The sequence below is a fragment of the Gorilla gorilla genome, chromosome 21 (genome assembly GCF_029281585.2).
Source record: "Gorilla gorilla gorilla isolate KB3781 chromosome 21, NHGRI_mGorGor1-v2.1_pri, whole genome shotgun sequence".
In the NCBI taxonomy this organism is placed as follows: domain Eukaryota; kingdom Metazoa; phylum Chordata; class Mammalia; order Primates; family Hominidae; genus Gorilla; species Gorilla gorilla.
This window is the reverse complement of record NC_073245.2, coordinates 12,951,114-12,965,179: the sequence shown is the minus strand read 5'-3', so window position 1 is coordinate 12,965,179 and position 14,066 is coordinate 12,951,114.

Genomic DNA, 14,066 nt, shown 5'->3' with positions numbered 1-14,066 from the left:
AGCAGTGGTAGGCAAGGTGGACCTGTCCTTGGGCTCCTGGACAGTGTGCATGTGTGGCATGCACACCAGTGGCAGTGAAGTGGGTGGATCAATCCCTAGGTCTCTGGACAGTGCACATGGACGGCAGCAGTAGGTGGGGTGAGCCCATCCTCAGGTCCCTGGAAGGGGTGCATGTGTGCTGACAGTGCAGTTCAACCCCCAGACCCCTGGATGACATGCATGGGTACAAGCATTGACATCAGTAGGTAGGGTGGGACCCTTAGGCCCCTGGATGGTGCACACGGGTGGTGATAGTGGTGGGCTGGGCAGATTGAATCTCAGGCCCCTGGATGATGTGCACAGGTGCTGGCAGCAATGGTGGTGGTGAAGGGCAGGGCAGGCCTGTTTTCAGCCCCCCAGAAGGTGTGCATGGGCACTGGCAGTGGCAGATAGGATGGATTGATCCCCAGGCCCTGGAAGGCATGCTCTGGCACCAGTGGCAATGGTGGTGGGCAGGGCGAGCCTGTCCTCCGATGTCCTCTGCACCTGCAACTGATGTGTGGGCTATTTCCACACAGCCAGTGGAGTGGGAGAGAATGGTAGACCCAACAAAGAAAAATAATTCATGACCAGTATTTTTTCAGTTTTTTTCCCCAGCTTTATTGAGGTATAATTGACAAATAAAAATAGAGTATACTCAGCTGGGCACGGTGGCCCACGCCTGTAATCCCAGCACTTTGAGAGGCCAAGGTGGGCGGATCACTTGAGGCCAGGAGTTCAAGACTAGCCTGGCCAACATGTTGAAACCCTGTCTCCACTAAAAATACAAAAATTAGCTGGGCATGGTGGTGGGCGCCTGTAATCCCAGCTACTTGGGAGGCTGAGGCAGGAGAATTGCTTGAACCTAGGAGATGGAGGTTGCAGTGAGCCAAGATCATGTCACTGCACTCCAGCCTGGGTGACAAGAGCAAAACTCTGTCTCAAACAAACAAACAAAAAACATATGTATTTTCTCACACTTGTAATCCCAGCACTTTGGGAGGCGGAGGTGGGAGGATCACCTGAGGTCAGGAGTTCGAGACTAGCCTGGCCAACATGGTGATACCCCCTCTCTACTAAAAATACAAAAATTAGCCAGGTGTGGTGGTGCACACCTGTAGTCCCAGCTACTCAGGAGGCTGAGGCAGGAGAATTGCCTGAGCCTGGGAGGCGGAGGTTGCAGTGAGCCGAGATCACTCCACTGCACTCCAGCCTGGGTGACAGAATGATACTCCGTCTCAACATAAAAAAGGAAAACAAACAAACAACAACAACAACAACAAAAAACAAACCCAAGGGACTTCTGATGTGAGTATCCACTGAAGCTTACTACAGGTCCACATAGCATTCTGCTTAACTGTGGACATCTTGAGTACCAGTTCTACTGGATCTACTGGATCATAAGGCCCAAAGTACAGAGTTGCCTGCCTTGCAACTGGATCTCCTAAGCTGTCTTCTCTGGCCCTAAGTGCCCCTTAAAGCTGGCAGCACTTCTAGTCCTGACGAGCAGAACATTCAAATGTGGCCAGTGTTGACTCCAAAATTCAGAGGTTCACCATGCAACATGTCTCCTTTTTAGAGATAAAGAATGCAAGGTACAGTAACTTGTCCATCTTTTTTTTGGTGAAAAGACAATCTGCCAGGCTCAGTGGCTCATGCCTATAATCCCAGCACTTTGGGAGGCCAAGGTGGGCAGATCACTTGAGCCCAGGAGTTTGAGACCTGCCTGGGCAACATGGTGAAACCCTGTCTCTACAAAAAAATATAAAATTAGCCAGGAGTGGTGGCATGCGCCTGTGGTCCCAGCTACTCAGGAGGCTGAGGTGGGAGGATCGCTTGAGCCTGGGAGGTCTGCGCTGCAGTGAGCTGAGATTGCACCACTGTACTCCAGCCTGGGTGACAGAGCAAGACTCAGTCTCAAAAAAAAAAAAGAAAAAAAGACAAACTGTTTTGGTATTACTATAAGAATAACACACATATTTACAGAAGACCGGGCATTCATGTGATGCCCTTTCTACCTTCGTGGCCAAATTTATGCAGTCACACTTCACTGTGTCATCTTCTCCTTGGGAAATATTTCTCCTTCACTTTTCTTGAGTAAAAATTTCATAAAGTGTACAAATATTTTTTTTTTCTTTCCCCGAGACAGAGTCTTGCTTGTTGCCCAGGCTGGAGTGCAGTGGCGTGATCTTGGCTCACTGCAACCGCCGCCTCCTGAGTTCCAGCGATTCTCCTGCTTCAGCTTCCCAAGTAGCTGGGATTACAGGCACGTATCACCACACCCAGCCTTTTTTTTTTTTTTTTGTATTTTACTATTATTATTTTTTTTTTGAGAAGAAGTCTCACTCTGTCACCAGGCTGGAGTGCAGTGGCTCAATCTTGGCTCACTGCAACCTCTGCCTCCAGGGTTCAGGCGATTCTACTGCCTCAGCCACCTCAGTAACTGGGATTACAGGTATATGCTACCATGCTTGGCTTATTTTATTTTTTATTTTTTATTTTTGAGACAGAGTTTTGCTGTTGTTGCCCAGGCTGGAGTGCAATGGTGCGATCTTAGCTCACTGCAACCGCCGCCTCCTGGGTTCCAGCGATTCTCCTGCTTCAGCCTCCCGAATAGCTGGGATTACAGGTGCCTGCCACCATGCCCAGCTGATTTTTGTAGTAGAGATGGGGTTTCCCCATGTTGGCCAGGCTGGTCTTGAACTCCTGACCTCAGGTGATCTGCCTGCCTCAGCCTCCCAAAGTGCTAAGATTATATGTGTGAGCCACCGACCATGCCTGGCCAATTTTTTTGTATTTTTAGTAGAGATGGGGTTTTGCCATGTTGGCCAGGCTGGTCTCAAACTCCTGAGCTCTAGCATTCCGCCTGCCTTGGCCTCTCAAAGTGCTGGGATTATAGGCGTGATCCACCACAACGGGCCATGAAGATAGTCTATTTGAAAATACATAATGAGAGGAGAAAAAGGAATGAAAAAGAATGAGGATCTACAAGATGTAGAAAACTACCTCAATAGACCAAATCTAAGAATTATTGGTGTTCAAGAGGGAGTTGAGCAAGAGCAAGGGGTAGAAGAAAGCTTATTCAAAGAAGTAATAACAAGCTGGTATGGTAGCTCGTGCCAGTAGTTCCAATGTTTTGGGAGGCCGAGGCAGGAGGATTGCTCAAGGCCAGGAGTTCATGACCAGCCTGGGCAACATAGTGAGACCTTGTCTCTACAAAAAAGAAGATAAAAAATTAGGCAGGCATTACAGGTGGTGCACACCTGTAATCCCAGCTACTTGGGGGCTGAGGCAGGGAGGATCACTTGAGTTCAAGAGTTTACAGCTACAGTGAGCTGTTAACGTGCTACTGCACTACAGCGTGGGCAACAGAGTGAGACCTTGTCTCCATGTCTCCACAAAAAGAATAATAACAGAAAACTTTCCCAAACTTGAGAAAGATATAAATATCCAGTTACAGAAAGGGCAAAGAACAGATTTGACCCTCTCCTCTTCCCAAAAAACACTTGAAAGTATAAAACCTATTGGTAAAATTAAGTACACAAACCTATTTAATATCCTAATATTGTATGTGTGGAATGCAATCCACTCATAACTCTAGTATGAAGCCCAAAAGACAAATCTATCAAAACAATAATAGCCATAGCAGTTTGTTAAGAGATACATAATAAAAAATATGTAAATTGGCTGGGCCTGGTAGCTCATGCCTCTAATCCCAACACTTTGGGAGGCCGAGGTGGGCAGATCACCTGAGGTAGGGAGTTTGAGGCCAGCATGACCAACATGGAGAAACCCCATCTCTACCAAAAATACAAAAATTACCCAGGCGTGGTGGCGGGTGCCTGTAATCCCAGCTGCTCGGGAGGCTGAGGCAGGAGAATCGCTTGAACCCAGGAGGCAGAGGCTGCAGTGAGCCGAGATCGTGCCACTGCACTCCAGCCTGGGCAACAAGAGCAAAACTCTGTCTCAAAAAAACAAGAAACAGAAACAAACAAAAAAACACACATTCTTTTCAAAAGCACGTGGAAGAGAAAAAAGCACATGGAACACATTCACTAAGATACTATATTGTGGGTCGTAAAACAACATCTAATTGATAAAACAATTTCACATTCCTTATCAAAATTCCAGCAGAAATTTTTATAGATATAAACAAACTGATTCTAAAATTTATGTGGAAAGATGGCTGGGCCCGGTGGCTCACACTTGTAATCCCAGCACTTTGGGAGGCTGAAGCGGGTGGATCACTTGAGGTCTTGAGTTTGAGACCAGATCAGCCCGGCTAACATGGAAAAACCCCGTCTCTACTAAAAAAAAAATACAAAAACGAGTCGGGTGTTGTGGTGGGTGCCCATAATTTCAGCTACTCCGGAGGTTGAGGCAGGAGAATCACTTGAACCCGGGAGACAGAGGTTGCAGTGAGCTGAGATCGTGCCACTGCACTCCAGCCTGGGTGACAGAGCAAGAATCTGTCAAAAAAAAAAAAAAACAAAACAAAACCCGAAAAACAAAAACCCAGAAAATAACAAGTGTTGACAAGGATGTGAAGATATTGGAACCCCTCTGTGCACTGCTGGTAATAATTTAAAATGTTGCCGCTGCCATGGAAAAACAGTATGGTTGTTCCTTAAAAATTTAAAATAAAATTATATGATCCAGAAATTCCATTTCTGTGTACATATCCAAAAGAATTGAAAGCAGGGGCTGGAGGAGGTATTTGCACACCCATGTTTGTAGCAGCAGTATTCACAGTAAGCAACAGGCGGAAGAAACCCAACGTTCATGAATGGATGAATGGATAAAGGTGGCATGTACATACTGTGAAATATTACTCAGCCTTCAAAAGGAAGGAGGCTGCGTGTGGTGGCTCACGCCTGTAATCTCAACACTTTGGGAGGCCACAGTGGGAGGATCATTTGAGCTTAGGAGTTTGAGACCAGCCTGGGCAACAGAGCAAGACCCAATCCCTATTTCTAAAAAAAAAAAAAAAAAGAAGAAGAGTGGTAGCTGCCAAGGGCTGGGGAGGGGGGAGCAACGGAGAGTTTTCGTTTGATTTCTTGGGTAGATAATAGCACTATGCTTATGTTGAAAATGACTTTGTTCTGAAGAAATATATGCTTAAGTATTGAGAGATGAAGTGTCTTGATGTCTGCAACTTATTATTTTATTTTTTTTGATACGGAGTCTCACTCTGTTGCCCAGGCTGGAGTGCAATGGCGTGATCTCGGCTCACCACAACCTCCACCTCTCAGGTTCAAGCAATTCTCCTGCTTCGGCCTCCCAAGTGTCTGGGATTACAGGTGAGTGCCACCACACCAGGCTAATTTTTTTGTATTTTAAGTAGAGACTTGGTTTCGCCATGTTGGCCAGGCTGGTCTCGAACTCCTGACCTCAGGTGATCTGCCCGCCTCAGCCTCCCAAAGTGCTGGGATTACAGGCATGAGCCATTGCACCCGGCCTGTTAAGTTTATTTCTTAAATAATGTAATCGGGCTGGGCGCGGTGGCTCATGCCTGTAATTCCAGCACTTTGGGAGGCCGAGGCGGCTGGATCACCTGAGGTCGGGAGTTTGAGACCAGCCTGACCAAAATGGAGGAACCCCATCTCTACTAAAAATACAAAATTAGCCAGGCGTGGTGGTGTGTGCCTGTAATCCCAGCTACTGGGGAGGCTGAGGCAGGAGAATTGCTTGAACCTGGGAGGCGGAGGTTGGGGTGAGCCGAGATCAAGCCATTGCACTCCAGCCTGGGCAACAATAGCGAGACTCTGTCTCAAAAAAAAAAAAAAAAAGTCAAATTCACCAATCTTATCCTTTCCATTTTTGAGGGCCCTGTCACTATCTTGATGCGTCTGCCCTCTGCTGGAGATAAGGGGAGCTGCAGGGCAGGTCTTGGTCTCCTCCAGCAATTCATTCCCTGAGTGAGTGTTATTTGGCAGTTAATTCTTCTCAGTCTATGATGTAAGTTTAAGACTATTCTCTGGTTTCCCTAAAATAATAGTAATAATAATAATAATAACGTGGCTGGGCGCGGTGGCTCACGCCTGTAATCCCAGCACTTTGGGAAGCCAAGGTGGGCGGATCACCTGAGGTTGGGAGTTCGAGATCAGCTTGACCAATATGGTGAAACCCTGTCTCTACTAAAAATACAAAAATATTAGCTGGTGCATGCCTGTAATCCCAGCTACTTGGGAGGCTGAGGCAGGAGAATCGCTTGAACCCGGGAGGCGGAGGTTGCAGTGAGCCGAGATTGAGCCATTGCACTCCAGCCTGGGCAACAAGAGCGAAACTCCATCTCAAAATAAATAAATAAATAAAATAATAATAATAACATGTAACATCTATTAAGCACAAACTGTTGCAGTCAGTGAGCTTAGCTTTACATCAGTTTCTCATTTAATTGCCACAATACCCTTATAGGTAGATACTAGTATTTTTTAATCCCTATTTTACTTTTGAGGAAACTGAGGCACAGAGGGACTAAGAAATGTTCTCAAAGATATGCAAATAGTAAGAGGGAGAACCTGGGATTCAAATTTAAACCCAAGCAGGTTGCATCAGGCTTGTTACCATAAATCTATTTTTTTGATTTATTTATATGGATTTCTGGGTAGAAGCAGTAAATGGGGCAATAATTTAAATACTCTCCCATCTCTCTTGGGGATTTTTTTTTATAAAGTCATATTTTATTTCTATTATAAACTCACAAAAGGGCCCAGAGAGCCCAGAAGTGTGACTCAGTCAGCTCAAGTCGCCAAAGCAGCTTTTCCCGTTAACAGTAGTTAATATATTTGCAAAGATTATCCAAAAACAAACACACCCTTAAATATCACCAGGTCAGGAAGTAACTGAAATACTGAACATTTGTTAACTTTTTTTCTTTTCCTCTTTTTTTTGAAGATAGGGTCTCGCTCTGTTGCCTAGGCTGGAGTCCAGTGGTGTGATCATGGCTCACTGCAGTCTCAACCCAGCAGGCACAAGCCATCCTCCCACCTCAGCCTCCCAAGTAGCTAGGACCACAGGTGTACACCACCATGCCCAGCTAATTTTTAATTTTTTTAATTTTTTAATAGAGATGGGTTTCCCTATGTTTCCCAGACTAGTCTCAAACTTCTGGGCTCAAGCGATCTTCCCACCTCAGCCTCCCAAATTGTTGGGATTACAGGTGTGAGCCACTGTACCTGGCCTAACTTTTTTCTAAGGGCTAAATGTCACAGTAGTAACATATTCAGAGGGAAAAAACCCAAATGTCTCATACAAGAAAATGACAGTCCTGATAAACAATGCTAAGAGGGATGTAGAATATCTGTTTATAAACTGCTGTTTTCTTTTTTTTGGGGGGGGGGTGGGGGTGATGGAGTCTCTCTCCATTGTCCAGGCTGCAGTGCACCTCCGCCTCCCGGGTTCAAGCGATTCTCCTGCCTCAGCCTCCCCAGTAGCTGGGATTACAGGTGTGCACCACCACGCTCAGCTAATTTTTGTATTTTTAGTAGAGACAGAGTTTCACTACGTTGGCCAGGTTGGTCTCGAACTCCCGACCTCAAGTGATCCACCTGCTTCAGCCTCCCAAATTGCTAGGATTATAGGTGTGAGCCACTGCGCCTGGCCTGTGGAAAGATTTTTTTTGAGACAGAGTTTTGCTCTGTCGCCCAGGCTGGCATGCAATGGCATGATCTCGGCTCACTGCAACCTCCGCCTCTTGGGTTCAAGCAATTCTCCTGCCTCAGCCTCCCGAGTAGCTGGGATTACAGGCACCTGCCATCATGCCTGGCTAATTCTTGTATTTTTGTAGAGACGGGGTTTCACCATGTTGGCCAGGCTGATCTTGAACTCTTGACCTCAGGTGCTCCACCCACCTCAGCCTCCCTAAGTTCTGGGATTACAGGCATGAGCCACTGTGCCTGGCCCAGGGAAAGATTTTTAAGGCCAGAGGAAGGGCAAATTCACTTTTCTCGCTTCTGGGGCATTTCTGGCAGCTGTAGTGGGCACCTGCATTCCTGCAGTTCCAACAGCAGCAGCAGGGGTGCCAGCAATAGCACCTGGGGGCACTGACTGGTAGTGCCAGAAGGCTGTGTAGTAGGCATGGTTGACGTTTGTATCTGTTTCAGATTTCCCAGCCACACAACCTCACTCCCAGACCATTTCTCTCCCTCAGTAGCCAGCATTAAAAAAAAAAAAAAAAAAAAAGTGACCTGTAACACAACTTCCCAGAGTACTTCAACCTTACACCTGTGTTTTCACTCTCAGGGAGGGGAAATGCATTTGGGGAGGATTATTGTGACCACAGAGCCACTGTGGAGTACCGCATAAGACTGGGGCTTATGCAAGCTCTGACTTTTTTTTTTGTACTGTCACCTGGCCTGGAGTGCAGTGGTGCGATCTGGGCTCACTGCAATCTCTGCCTCCCAGGTTCAAGTGATTCTCTTGCCTCAGCCTTCCAGCTGGGATTCCAGGCGCCCGCCACCATGCCCAGCTAATTTTTTATATTTTTAGTAGAGACGCGTTTTCACCATGTTGGCCAGGCTGGTCTCGAACTCCTGAGGTGATTCACCTGCCTCCGCCTCCCAAAGTGCTGGGATTACAGGCGTAAGCCACTGCGCCCGGCCACAGCTCTGACCTTTTAATGTCACTTTCCTGGGCCCTTTTGTGGCACTATGGTGGGATTCTTCAAGTTCTTGACTTTGAGGTCCTGTAAACTGAACCATGAGGCTGACTCTGGCAGTGTTCCCTTTATAAAAACATCACATATATTGTTTATGCGCCTACCTGCGCTAAGGAAATATTCACTAAAGCACCTGACAGGGGAAATGACAGCATCATGGCTAGGCCTGCCTGTCTCAGGTTTTTGGGATTGCAATATTACTCTTGACTTCCTATTTGGGAAAGAAAAATAATTCCAAACTTAACCCTTTCTGCCAAAGTTGCTCTTATTTCAGCAGTCAACTGGCCTTCCTTCCTAGTTGTCCATTTCAACTCCGTACTTGTCAGAGTTGGGGAAATAACCACAGGGTAAGTGCAGGAGGTAACATTTCCCAAAGATTTCAGGGAATACTGGATAACTAACTGTGATTGTTCCATGCGGAAAATTTGGAGTATGTTGGAAAAATATGAGGAATGACTTTAGGTGTAATGACGTCTAGGGTGGTCTCCTTGATGGAACAGATTAATTGGGCAAATGCATTCTTCTCTTGTCCTACCCACCTGGACCACTATAAGCGGCTTGCCTTCAGCTAGAAGCAGCACACCTTCACAATTCAGCCCGAGAGATTAACAACTCTACAGTTTTGCATAACCAGATCCTCAAGACCTACACCATCCATCCCCGGGACAACATGCGGGGGCCAGTCATTGACATCATGCTTATTCTAGACAACTGGAAGGGGCAAGAATCCCGTTTCGTGGTAAAACATCTATACTTGATTGGGTCCTTCGGGAAAAACTTGCCACTCACAAATTGCTGGTCCAGCCTGTCTATCCCACAAAGCCTGGTGGACCTCCTCCCATCTTAGTGAAAGCACTTACATTTGGGTGTTCTGCTCCAAATGCATTTACCAGCTAGACCCCAAATCTACCACCCACAAGTGGAGCCTTGAGCAAGATATTCTCTTGGTGGTCCAGGCTGCAGCATGATTCTGGCAACTCTCCCCCTTAAAACCCTGCAGAGCTCATTGTCTGTAACAGATCCAAGCCCTACTAGGAACTTGAGGTAAGGATCTGAAGAGACCTTGGTGTTTTGAGCAAGGCCATGCCCATCAGGTTAACTATCCAGGGTTCTGCGGAGATCAGGCATCACTACCCTGGGGCATCACATGACTCTGCAACCTGGACTGGTTGGGATCTGAGAGGCTACCTGTGCACCTGGCTGCACTCAATGTTCCATTAGAAGCAGGTACAGATGGCACTGGGTTTGAGTTAACCCTGAAGGTACCAGTAAGCTGCCTAGTGGTGCCTACACCAGCAAGGTGGCTGTGGGTAGAGAATAAAAATGTGACACTTGGTTCCCAGGTGGTTCTGCATGAGATAACAGCATCAGCAGTGAATGCTGAGTTCCAGCCCCATGCTGGACAGCAGTGGAATCAGCCCAAAGACAGAGCTTCAAGGTCAGTGTGTCCTCTGTCTGAACAGACAGATGGCTTACGTCTGGATCCCGGTACAGAGGCCTTGGAAAGAATGAAACTGGAAGATGGAGACAAGGAGGTCCAGGGAGGAGTATGTTACATAAAACTGGACTTCCTAACACAGGCCTATGTGCCACATCACCAAAGGCTTCCGATGCAGGGGGCCAGATGGCCCACTCTTCAGCATGACAAAGCCCGAGGCCATGGAAGACATCAAACCACTGCCCATGTGTGCCCATCAGGTCTCACTCCAGATGCCTCGCACCTAAAAGCAGGGATGCCACTGTGCTCTGGCCAGAGTTGATGCTGGGGGAGAAGAGCTATTACCAGCCTAAGGAGGGAGGCCAAGGTTCTCAGGAGTGCAGTGCTCTGAGGAGGACTGGGTGCCAGGCACCACCTCTGCTTGTACCTTATTACCTGCTTTCTCACCTGCAATAAGAGTGGCCCATACACCCTAAAAGGTTTTCATTTCGGCCCGGTGCGGTGGCTCACGCCTGTAATCCTAGCACTTTGGGAGGCCGAGGCGGGTGGATCACGAGGTCAGGAGATCGAGACCATCCTGACTAACACGGTGAAACTACGTCTCTACTAAAAGTACAAAAAATTAGCCAGGCGTGTTGGCAGACACCTGTAGTCCCAGCTACTTGGGAGGCTGAGGCAGGAGAATGGCGTGAACCCGGGAGGCAGAGCTTGCAGTGAGCAAGATCGTGCCACTGCACTCCAGCCTGGGCAACATAGCGAGACTCCGTCTCAAAAAAAAAAAAAAAGAAAAAAAAAAAAAGGTTTTCATTTCTTGGGGGTCCCTAGGCCTTCCCTGCAAAGAAGTGGGAGTCATGGAGAGAAGCTGGAGTTCATGTGCATGGCAGCAAACGGAAGCTGCTCTGGTTGAGAAACATTCCTCCAGCTCATCCCAGACACTGCTTGAGGGCCTGCATCTGAACAGGGACTATGGATCTATATACTCTCTTCATCATCACAGGTAGTCCCAGTACCCATAGAGTTTGGTCCAAGTGCTTGCTAAGCCACACTAACCTCATAAAATCTTGGTCAACCATGTCTCCCCTGCCAGCAGCCATCTGCTGGGTGGCCCAAGGGCAATGGCAATGCCAGGGCAAATGTAGGTCACTGAGGCCATGGGTGGAGAGACCCACTCCTAATGGTCTCCCTGCTTTTAAGTCACACACCTGCTAATCCTAGCCTAGAATATTTAATTCTTCATGGCTTCATTACCTGTAAGGCAAAATACAACCTCTTTGTGGAACCCAGAAAAAAATGGGGTCTCCTCTTTGCCTTCTGGGTCTTGGATACACCAGACTCTGGCCAGCAAAGCACAGTATAGAGCAGAGGCAGGCACCTGGCCAATGGTTAGCTTGTGGCTCAGGTCCTGGGTGACATCTGCTCCAGGCTAGAGTCCTAAAGCTCCAGATAAGAGATCACTACACTTTTCCTGTAAAAAGTTAGATTTTAGTCTTTGGGATTCATATGGTCTCTGTTGCAACTACTCACCTTTGCCACTGTAGTAAAAAGAAGTCAATGAATGGGTGTGGCTGTGTTCCAACAAAACTTTATTTACAAAAACAGGAAGCAGGCACGTTTGGCCCTCAGACTGTAATCTTCCCATCACTACTCTTAACGATACTCAGATGACCTGGCTGCCTGAGGGGGCTGTGGCCCTGTCTGATTCTCTGTGAGATGGAAACCACTCTAGGGTCTCCTGGTGCGCTGAGGCTGTACACACGGGCAGAACAGGGCACTGCGTTTGGAAGTTTCTGACCAAGTGGTGACAGCAGAGGGCAAAACGTGAAGGCTGTGCTGGATAAGGCTGAACCTTCCTCATAAGCAGCACCAACTGCTTTATTCCAGGTCAGGGCCAACTCTTCCGCCATGATACATACATGGTCCCTGGTGGGCACTGTCCTTACTGGGCCCCTAGGAGTCCCTGCGTTGTGGCCTGACCACCAGCCCCTCTCTGGTGATGGCCCAGTTGTAGTTCTTCCGGGAGTCCAATGCTGCTTCCACCCGTGCCTCCAGGTTCTCTCGGGTGATGAAGTTTTTCACCTCTTCCTATCGGGAGAGAAAAGCCCAGCTGAACAGGAGCCTTGGGCACATGCCAGCCAGCCCACCCAGCCTGCTGGCCTCTCACCCCACTGAGAAAGCAGCTCCTGCTCTCCCTGGGGAAGCATGCTTGGAACCCAGGTCCTATTTGAGAGCCCCTCTGGCCTCCCAGTGGAGTGATATCAGGTTGCTTTGCCACGTTCCTCTTTTCTCAGACACTTCAGCCATAGCCCCGAGTGCCAGCTATGAAAATCTCACGTCCTGGTAGGTGAAATCCGTCCCTCAGTGATCCCCTCTGAATCACTCTAACTCATCCTTCCCCCCATTACTTTATTTATGTATTTATTTATTTTGAGACAGAGTCTCACTGTCGCCCAGGATGGAGTGCAGTGGCGCCATCTCGGCTCACTGCAACCTCTGCCTCCTGGGTTCAAGCGATTCTCATGCCTCAGCCTCCCGACTAGCTGGGATTACTGGCGCACACCACGCCCGGCTAATTTTTGTATTTTTAGGAGAGACGGAGCTTGGCCAGGCTGGACTCGAACTCCCGACCTCAAGTGATAAGCCCGCTTCGGCCTCCCATAGTACTGGGATTACAGGCGTGAACCACCGCTCCCAGCCACCCTTCTATACTTTAAATCAAGCCTCATCCATTCTCACTGCATTACTCCTAAGTGGTCTCCCTGCTTTTAAGTCGCACACCTGCTAATCCTAGCCTGAAATACTTAACCCTTCATGGCTTCATCACCTGTTATGCAAAATACAACCTCTTTGTGGAACGCAGGGTCCCTCCCACAGACCTGCTAGGTACCTGAACACTGTCCAATTACTCCGCTCATCTCCGGGTCTTTGCGCCTGACTGGCACTCTCCTCTCCAAATCCGGACCTGCCAACTCTAAGTCTCTGCACATAGCCAGCGCCCGCGTCGCAGTGCCCAGAATTCCCAGTGCCCCGCAAGCAGCGTCCCCGGCTGGAGTCCCACCCTCCGGAGACGTTGCCCACCTGCAGCTGCAGCACTTCCCGCTCCTTGCGCTGCGCCCAGTCCTGCACCTCTTCGGCCTTGCGGGCCTGCTCCAACGCCTGCCGCTGCTCCTGCTCCCGCTCCTCCTGCCGCAGCCTCGCTATCCTGTGAGGGTCAAGGGGCCGAGGCTGAGCGGGGCCCGGGCTTCTCCCAGGCCGGCCAGGCCGCGCCGCCCCGCCCCGCCTCCCGCCCCACGCACCGCAGCTCGTGCAGCCGCCGGTTCTCCGCCTGGTTCCAGGCCATCAGCTCGCGGTGTTCGGCGGCGTCCTTCAGGGCCTTGCGTTCCGCCAGAACCCCGGCTAGGGCCTCGTGCACCTTCCTCTGCACCTCGGACACGAACTCCATCCTGGGTGCAGACGCGCCAGGAATCAGCACCCTCTCCGCCCACTCCCACCGTCACCAGCGCGCGCGGACGGCCACCTCCCCCCGGCCGCACACCTGAGGGCGCGCACGGTCTGGCGGTAGTGCTGGTAACGCTCCATCAGCACGAAGAACTCCGCAGGGTCCACCGCGGGCGGCATGTTCACTCGCTCGATCTTGGATTTGGCCCGCGGGTCGTGGCGGGTCTTGCGGCCGCGCGCTGGCAGCACCAGAGGGGCCCGGGGCCTGCACGGGGTCCCCGCGCCCAGGCGGCTCAGCGCGCGTAGCATGGCCGAGTCTCCTCACTGCGGCCGCGGTGCCGGGACGCCACCGTGCCCCGGAAGCGGCGCGGGGAACCTTGGGACCTGTAGTCCTCGGGCTGTCCCTCACGCCCCGCCCGGCCGTGTGGCCTCTGGAACCGAAGCGGCGACCCTGCGGACGTCCGCACCCCGCCCCCAGGCTCTGGCCCGGCCTTCCCGCCAGGGCCCGGGGCCGGA